Consider the following 9384-nt stretch of genomic DNA (forward strand, 5'->3'; position numbering starts at 1 on the left):
GTAACGCGCGCGAGGGCGAGCAGCACGTAGGTGGGGGGAGGAAACCGTACTGTGTGTCTGAGTGAGTGTATTGAGGGGGATGACTAAATAACTTTAACGGTTGTTTTACATAGATGACTGTTCTTTTCTCTAGAGTCGTATTAGTAAACAGGCTAGAATACAACAACCTCATGAAATCACCGTGTAGGCTACAGATAAGGTTAAAGGACGAAAAAATAAATAACCTACACTTTTGACAAATAAGCTTATAATTTGTACGAATACAAGTGATAAGTAAGATTATAATATAAATCATTTTGGTTATGACAGATTATTTATATTATATTATACTAAATATAGAGAAAATATATAGACAAAAATCAGCAATTTGTTATCATAATATGGACACTTAAAGAATCCAAATAGAATTTTCTTTGAATTTTATTGATTAACATATACGATTTTTCAAATCATAGTCATTCACATGATAATGGAATTAGGTAATTATGGGTTTCTGACTAACTGTTCAGATTTTTGTCAGACTTTTATAATCCTATAATTACACATTTTAATTTTGTATTTAATATAGCGTATTGTTTTAGTACAACAGAACATGTACAGTATGGTGTGTTTTCTGTTTTTTTTGAAACCATGATGATAAGTAGGCTAGCTGGAAGCATCAACTTTTGTGAAAGCTCTTCTCCCACTTGACAGCTGTCATTTAAAACCGTAAAGGCACCTAAACCGGAAGCAGCTTCAACTATTAAAGGAATTTAGGTATTTACATTTTTTTTTTTCCATTTCATAGAATATAAAAAAAAAAAAACATATTTTGAACAAAATATATTTGTGAATAAAAGTTGTGATTAAAAGTCTGCTTAAACCAGCCTTAGATAGATGATTTGCTGTTCTATAACAGGATAAGATGCTCTCCCAGTTGGCCAAGATGGTGTTTAGCCAGGCGATCAGCTTCTCCCAGTCTGACCACCTGAAAAGTGTCCCATTTAAAACCAACATCAGACCAGGCTGAGACACCAGCAAACCAGCTTACCCAGTGGGAAACTGATGTGAAAAGGACATCAAATTGATGTAAAAAAAAGAGGTCAAATATGCAAAGTTGACGCAAAAACTTGACATGACGTTGATTTGATGTAATGTGATTTGATTGAACGTCAAACATATTGGCCTACATATACATTAAACCAATTTCAGTGTGGGATTAACTTCCTATTTTCACCCAATTGCTACTTGAAGAAATTGCCATCCAAAATAAATTTAAAATGATGTTACAGCATCTTGATCAAGTCTTGGCTACTATTTGACGTCAAATTTATATCAAGGTGCCCACTGGCTGGTTTAAAGGGGTCATATGATGCTGCTAAAAGAACATTATTTTGTGTATTTGGTGTAATGAAATGTGTTTTGTAGTATTTCCTCAGCAACCAGCACGGATGAGCTCCAGGCATGACGAAGCAGATATCGTCCTCTTTTGGAAGGCCAAACAAAGTAGTTTCGTTTTCACAACGAATCACACAGTGCCTTCACGACATGGCGGCGGCAACAACAATACTACAGCGAGAATAAAAGTTACGCCTTCTTTCTTTGCGTGAACATTTGGGCTTTTGCAACGTTATGCAAATCTTCCCACATAGTGATGTAGATATGTGGGGGCGTGTTAGAACGAGCCGTTTTAGGTAGGCGTGGCTGACTCTTAACTTAGCGGAAGGTGAGGGTCTAAATGTAGCAGCATCACATCAGGTTGAAACGTCATTTTGCTTCCCAGTTGTAAAAAAATTAAAATTTTATGTTCTATTAAGAGACACACTATTCTTCATATCTATCCTAAATTAATACACTAGATGGCAAAGTACATAATATATAGTGTAAGCACATACAGCACAGGTAAACCTCACTCCCCTGGCCTCAAGAGGCGTATTAGTGACTGCCTGCTGGTTGATGCTGGTTTGAATCCCACTTGGAGCAGTGCGATTAGGATTAGTCACATGCACAGTACATCAGTTTGGTAAGAATTTTGTGGGCATCAACAATAAAATGACATTATGAGTGTTGCCATAGGAAACAATAATTACTAAGTCTGTGGAAACAACTCTGTCCTTGTTGTTGTGAATGACAGTATTTCCTACAAGACATGAATAAAAAATTTCTAATAAGAAATAAACCATCAATATAAGAAATTAAAATTTCCAATGGGATAAATGGCACATGGAATATTAACCTTGTAAAGCCTGGCATAAAAATATTAGCCAGAAAAATTATAGCAGACATTTAAATAAAATGCATATAAATATCAGTTGACACTATATCTTCCAAAAATGCCTTATTAAGATTGCATGTAAAAGATTGCGTACAACAGGTTTTTCAGCAATGTTTTGATCTTGTTGATAATTTAGAGGCTTTAGAAATTTGAGTAGGCTATCAAATATGATACTGTAGACTTACAGGCTTAAAGGAGACATATTATGCCCCTTTTTACAATATGTAATATAAGTCTCTGGTGTCCCCAGAATGTGTCTGTGAAGTTTCAGCTCAAAATACTCTACAGATCATTTATTATATCATTTTGAAAATGCCAATTTTGAGTGGAAGCAGAAACATGCTGTTTTTCGGGCCTGTCTCTTTAAATGCAAATGAGCTGCTGCTCCCCGCCCCCTTTTCCAGAATAGAGCTGTGCCATTACAGCTCGGACCTGCAAAAAACATCTGTTTTGGTTCTGATTATCATGTTTATCGTGCTGAAATCATGCATTTTAAACCATATTAGTTTAAACATCTGATATACGGTTTTCTGAGCGCACACAACCGAAGCACACGTCCGTGAAAGCGGCCACCAGACAGCATGTGAGTAATAAACTAAGTTCTCATTCACACACAAGTTTACGATAAAAACACACGAGTTACAAAAGGTTGGTTATGTCTGTGCAGCCAAAGACAGAACTGTTAGCAAATTTTGCTCAAACTTTCGCCATGGCGTTAAAACTGGTACACCGTTGTCACTTGCGAAATCCAACTTTAACATTATTCTAACAAAAAATCTTTCAGAATTTTTAAACCCTATAGCTCCCACTGCGATTTCTTTTAAACATCAAGCAATAAAATATTATTAGAATCCAATACCAGTAGGGTTCTAAATACAAAAAATTATATCCAAGAAGATTCTAGCAATCAAATTTGATCCTATAACCTGAAATTTCTTCAGAATATTTTTACTCAATGGCAATGCAGAGTTTTTAGTTTCCAGAGCTACATTTTTAGTAGACAAAAAGCTGCTGCTAAATGGTTGGGTAAAAGAAGTGTTAGAAATTAATGTATGCATTTGTGTGCAAGTGTCACGTGTGTGGGCTGCACTGAGTCAGTTCTGTTCCCTGACCGTGACTGAGGTCAGTGTGGTCCAACTTCAGCATGATGCAGCCCATCTGTACACACACACCTGTGTACCCATGTCATGACACATGCAAACAAGCACGTTTGTTTTTGTATCTTTGTGGGGACTTTTTTATTGACATATTTTATACTGAGCTAATGCTATTATCTAGCTCTTAATCGTAACCCCATGTTGAACCTGTATACACACACACACACACACACACACAGTCTGCTCTGCCAGAATGCGATCATGTGCATGTGCAGATATGCACACTTTACAGATCTTGTACTCCTCCTACTCTTCCTCTCAGTGGACTTTATGAAATATCACATGACAAACACTGAATATCATATACACACACAAGAACACACACTCATCTGTACCCACAAGCTCACTCATCACTGAGAATCAAAGGTTAGGGCAGGGGACCATGGGGGATAGGATACACAGCCTGCAGAACCATACACACAGTAGTAGGTCACTCCTCGTCATAAGTGCCCTTTGTTCTTAGTGTGCTTTGCAGAAACAACGCAGCCGAGCCTGAAGCTATGAACTGTGCACAATAATCTTAGCCCACCAGCTAACTCATCACTGCACATTCTCAGCACTATAGGGGGCCGTGGGGGAAGACACACACACACACACAAGACATACATACATGAGGCAAGATCAGACAGATGACCACACTCCCCCTCAACACTTGGGGCAGTGACACACGCTTTAAAGAGCAACAGACGGGTTTGGGGAGAGTGTGTACATGTCAGTTCATATGTGTGTCCTTTGACAGTTGCCAACCTGTACTGAACAGCTCAACTCTGAATGTTTCGTCCTAATGCCATAAACATGTTTTTCAGCTTTGTACTGTACATGTGTGCCTTCTTACAGAGGTTGACAACAAGAAAATCTTTATATAAATCTCCTAATGTACAGCATGAATTTGTGTCACAGATTTAGCTCTTAAAAGTGAAGTGTGTCATTTCTGTGCCAACAGCAAAAACGTGTTTCTGTACAGGTTTCCTGCAATAAAGTACTGCAGAAATGATGTCTTTGTAGGGCAGAAGTGAGCATCACTCTGTTTCAGTCAACAAAAATAATCATAGGTTTTTCATATTTGCTAGTGGATAATAGTGAAGATAATATTCGCAAATGAGCATAACTTTTATGAATTTTGAAGCCTAAATCCAGTCGTCAGAAGTAAGAATCTTTGGTTAGACTATTAGCGAACTACAGTCAAATGATTTCAACGTCACCACCACTAAGCATCCTACAACTCTTTCAAAACTATTTCAAAGAGATTTAAAATGTACAAGTTGGAAAGTTTCAATTTAGAATAGTTTGCAAGAGAATGATTATAAAAAGCAGACTAGTGTGTATATGAGTTTTCTCTATGTGATGAAAACATGAAAATATCTTGAGCTTGTGTCAACCAAACAAACAATGCTACAAAGCAGTGTTTAAACTTTTCAGGAGAATTAACCTATGAGCTTATTTACAGTTTTTAGTGTGTTGGGATAGGTGTATTTTAAGACTGAAATAGAAACTTTAAAGGTTCACTTAGTAGGTGTGTCCGAAATCGCTCCCTATAACCTTCTATATGGATTATTTGTGGGACAGCCATTTGTAGTGGTGTCTGAAACCATAGTGGATATTAAAGTGCAAGCATTCAATCCCAAATTGCACCTCAATAAGGAGTGTATAACAGATGTACACTGAAGGGCTATGAATTCCTGAATCTCAAGATCTCCCAGAAGATGGCTTTTCCAACACTACCAGCACACTCTGTGTCCAAATCCACCTACTTGTTTTTTAAGTTAACTATATTAGGGGAGTAATGTGGAGTATAGGGGATGATTTCGGATATAGCCAGTAAGCTTTTTAGCTTACTCTTAGCTGGCTCTTATTAATCCCAATAGTATGGTTTTAGACTCTAAACTGACACCTATCACCCTGGATGCATGGTTTATTTACAACCAAACTGTTAACATTAACTGTGTTCTTTTTCGACGTTTTCCATGTTTTCCATCTCATACTATGGGCTGTCAAATTTAACAGTAATAATGTCAAGTAACATCCATGGAGGCCGGGCCGAGTGCCGAGGCCAGGCTCCCCAAGCTCCCTGTTCCGCCATGGCCTCCTGAACTGTCTGCTCTGCCATGGCCTCCCAGTCTGCCTTCTCCGCCATGGCCTCCCAGTCTGCCTGGTCCACCATGGCTCCCCGAGCTGCCTGCTCCTCCATGGCTTTCAGAGCTCCCTGCTCCGCCATGGCCTCTGTGGTGTCATCTGCGGCTCATCTGAGGAACCACACTTAGTCTTGAGTTTTGATGCCAGAACATACACTTTATTACATCATCAATGAGAATAAAGCGGAGACGCTCTCTGCAGCAAATCATCTCCAGAATGTCTTTCTGTCTCCCCTTTTATACAGGTTGGATTTTAAGGCATGGGGTATATATTCCATACAGTTTTCCGTACATAGAATGGTTCCTTTGTGCATACAGTTCTCCCTAGCGAGAAGGGGTTCTTGTTATGGTAAAGAAAGAAGGCCCCCACTTATGTTTCCCAGATGTTTCTAATCTTAGGGCCTGTCTACTTTAGCCACGTAGGCATTTTCCACACAGGCATATGTGATTCCCCTTTGGTGCCACATTGATTGTTCATAGGGGCCTGCTTGTTGTTGAATTAGAATTATATCCTCTAATTGAGGTTGAGGTTTGATAAGTACTACAGGTGCTAATACTGCTACTTGACACCCTGAAGCTTTTTTAGCTTCTATATTTGCTGCATTGTTTCCCTTAATATCATTAATAACATAATCATTTCCCTTCTTGTGTGCCTGACATTTTATTATTGCTAGTCTTGTTGGAAGCATAGCAGAAATTAATTGCCCTATTTGTTCTATTTTTTCTTTATTTATTTTTATTTTTTCTCTAATGCTATGCGTGCCTGTCTATAACAATCGATCTGTAAATATCCTTCACTTTCTTTTCTCTCATGCCTCTTTGTTTTCACAGCTGGTTCCTTTTTTTTTTCATTTTCTCCCAGCTCTACTGGTCCTTACATTTGCCTTTCTCCAGTTACTTCTACTGTTCCCTTGCGGATTGGGAACTCTCCCTCTGTGGGCAAATAGGGGGGCGGCTCAGATAATAATCTTTCCTTTTTCTTTGTATTTTTGTCTGCCTCTTTCAATATTTTTCTTGCCTGTTTTATATATTTTAATATGTCCTCCCCTTCCTTTTTAAACATTGCTATCACTTCTTTCTCTTTTTCCCTTTTTGCTTCTCTTTTTTCTCGTTTCTTACTGATACTCTTAGTTTTATGGTTTTTTATCAGAGTTTCCATTTCCTCACACAATGTTACCTCAAATGTCCCCTCCTGTGGCCACTTTGTCTCCAGATTTTTTGTTCTCTTCTGCCATTTGTTTGATATCTTGTTTATTAACTCTTTACACAGTGGATATAGTGGATACCTAATATTTCCACCGGAGTGGCTGCCATACTTTTTTCCTATAATATTATAATCCAGTTTTTTCTATTTACTTTAATTATTTTAGCCAATTTCTCCTAATTTTAGTCTTTATTCTGTCTGATGCATTTACCCTTTTTTGTATTTATTGATAGTCTCACTTCTCTTTATTATTTTGTCCGCACTTTTAATTATTTTTAATATATATACTTATTTAACTTAGTACCTTGATCTCACTTCTACTGCACTGATCTCTGAAAATTTTCTCCTTCTCTTTCACATAGACATCAAAATGCAAAAGCCTATAAGAGATCTTGATTCAATTTTTATTGATACCATTTTCCTAAACACATTCACACTTCTTGTCCCTTTATTCAAACAGGGCTCATTCTTTTTCCCTTTATCTAGAGGGATCATCAGTCATTCATCCCTCTCAGGTGTGGCAAGAGCTGCGTCCACACTCTGCCAGGAAGGGGTGCCCACCCAATATGGAATTTATTTATTTCCTCATACATTCACCATCACTCATACAGACATTCATACGGACACAGACACAGTTTCGGTCTCATACTACAAAACACTACACACTTCCTCGAGTGACCTGCAGGGCTCTCGCTCTTTTACTGATTAATCTCCCTCAACTCAGTAAAAAATCAGCGCCCAGCAGGGATTTTTGCCTACCCGTGCAGCCCTATCAAATGTGTTCTACTGAAGAAACAAAGTCACCTACATCTTTAATGGAAATGTGCCCCCCCCCCAACAAAATATTCTCCCACCTGTTTAGTTCTGTCAACTCTGTTTACCTCTATACTTAGCTATCTGACTTGTTTTTGTCTAAATAATGACTTTGCTTTACTCTTACGATTTATACACTTCCTGTAATAGAGAGCAGAACCTTATCATCACTGTCATCTTTGTCTCAGTGACTAATATTTACCTCCATTCCTTTTTTTCTGCCTGCCTCATCTGTCTATCTGCTGTCTATTCATTCATACATCTCTATTTTTATACAAAGACTGTCCCTGTCATATCCCAAGCCATTATGACGCAGAATTAATGATGCAGAGAGATGAAGAGAACGTGTATGAGAGAGAGAACACAGTTAATGGTACAAGCTGTTGGCAGAGAGCAAATAATCAAACTGCTTTTATCTACAAAATGGTTAAAATCAGCAGTTTTTTTATCCCCGGTTTATCTCCAAAATATTTGTAAACCGTGATCCTTCAGATGCTGGATACTGAAAGCGAAAGACATCAAATTCTTCCAAGGAAGCAAGGAAAAAAGGAAGAAGCCAAAATGTGTCAGTTCTGTGGGATGGCTGAGCTACAGAATGGAGTAAAGATGAGCGATAGTGACTGGCTACGGAAGTAACACAATGCCTGTAATTAAAGGCCTAGATACTGATCAGCTAAGGCTTACAGCACAGCAACAGCAGAGATACACCAAGAACAGAAAACTCTAAATGAGTAATTCCCTCTTTTTCAAAGATGTCTACTTACAGCTGTGACACCTTAAGAGAACACCTGCAGATCTGAGACAAATCCACTGATTGCTCTCCAAATTGCTCAGTTACCTTCAAAATAGCAGATGTCCAAGGGCAGAAGATTTGAACATTATCAGGCCCTAAGAACTCATTAGGATATTAATTGAAGGTCATGTTCCATGAAGATATTTTGTAAATTTCCTACCGTAAATATATCAAAACTTAATTATTGATTAGTAATATGCATTGCTAAGGACTTGGACAACTTTAAAGATGATTTTCTCATTTTTATTATTATTTTTTTTTTGTACCCTCAGATTCCAGATTTTCAAATAGTTGTATCTCGGCCAAATATTGTCCTATCTTTCAGATAATGTATAAATCTCAATTAAAAAAAAAAATACCCTTATGGCTGGTTTTGTGGCCCAGGGTCACATACAGTGCTGCTTGAAAGTTTGTGAACACTTTAGAATTGTCTATATTTCTGCATAAATATAACCCAAAAAATAACGAGATGTTCATGCAAGTCCTGAAAGTTGACAAAGAGAACCCAATCAAACAAATGAGATGAAAATATATACGTTGTCATTTATTTATTCAGGGAAATTATCCAATATTACATATCTGTGAGCGGCAAAACTATGTGAATCTCTAGGATTAGCTGTTAATTTGAAGGTGACATTAGAGTCCATCTGTTCAGAGGTGTTTTTAATCAGTGAGATGACTATCAGGTATCAGTGCGCCATCATTGATGGAACAATGAATTCTGAATGTTACCAGCAAATTCTGAAGGAAAATGTCAGGGCATCTGTCCGAGAACTGAATCTCAAATGAAAGTGGGTCATGCAGCAAGACAGCGACCCCAAGCACACAAGTCATTCTACCAAAGAATGGTTAAAGAAGAACAAAGTCAAAGTCCGGTCCAATTAAAATGTCGTGGAAGGACCTGAAACAAGCAGTTTGCAGGAAAAAACCCGCCAACATCACAGAGTTGAAGCGGTTCTGTACTGAAGAATGGGCTAAAATTCCTACAAGCGGTTGTGCAGGACTGATCAGCAGTTACAAGAAACGTTACT

General features: G+C 37.9%; 1 long non-coding RNA gene across 1 annotated transcript in view; it reads right to left on the bottom strand.

The window, feature by feature from the left end:
- Nucleotides 1-6787: 6787 nt before the first annotated feature.
- LOC107661059 (uncharacterized) overlaps nt 6788-9384 on the bottom strand; it is a 6884-nt gene continuing 4287 nt past the window's right edge. Inside the window, exon 3 of the long non-coding RNA XR_001631074.1 lies at nt 6788-6801. This is a non-coding gene — a long non-coding RNA (uncharacterized LOC107661059). The remainder of the gene's footprint in view (nt 6802-9384) is intronic.

Source organism: Sinocyclocheilus anshuiensis, unplaced genomic scaffold, assembly GCF_001515605.1.
Source record: "Sinocyclocheilus anshuiensis isolate Anshui unplaced genomic scaffold, SAMN03320099.WGS_v1.1 scaffold2039, whole genome shotgun sequence".
Taxonomy (NCBI): domain Eukaryota; kingdom Metazoa; phylum Chordata; class Actinopteri; order Cypriniformes; family Cyprinidae; genus Sinocyclocheilus; species Sinocyclocheilus anshuiensis.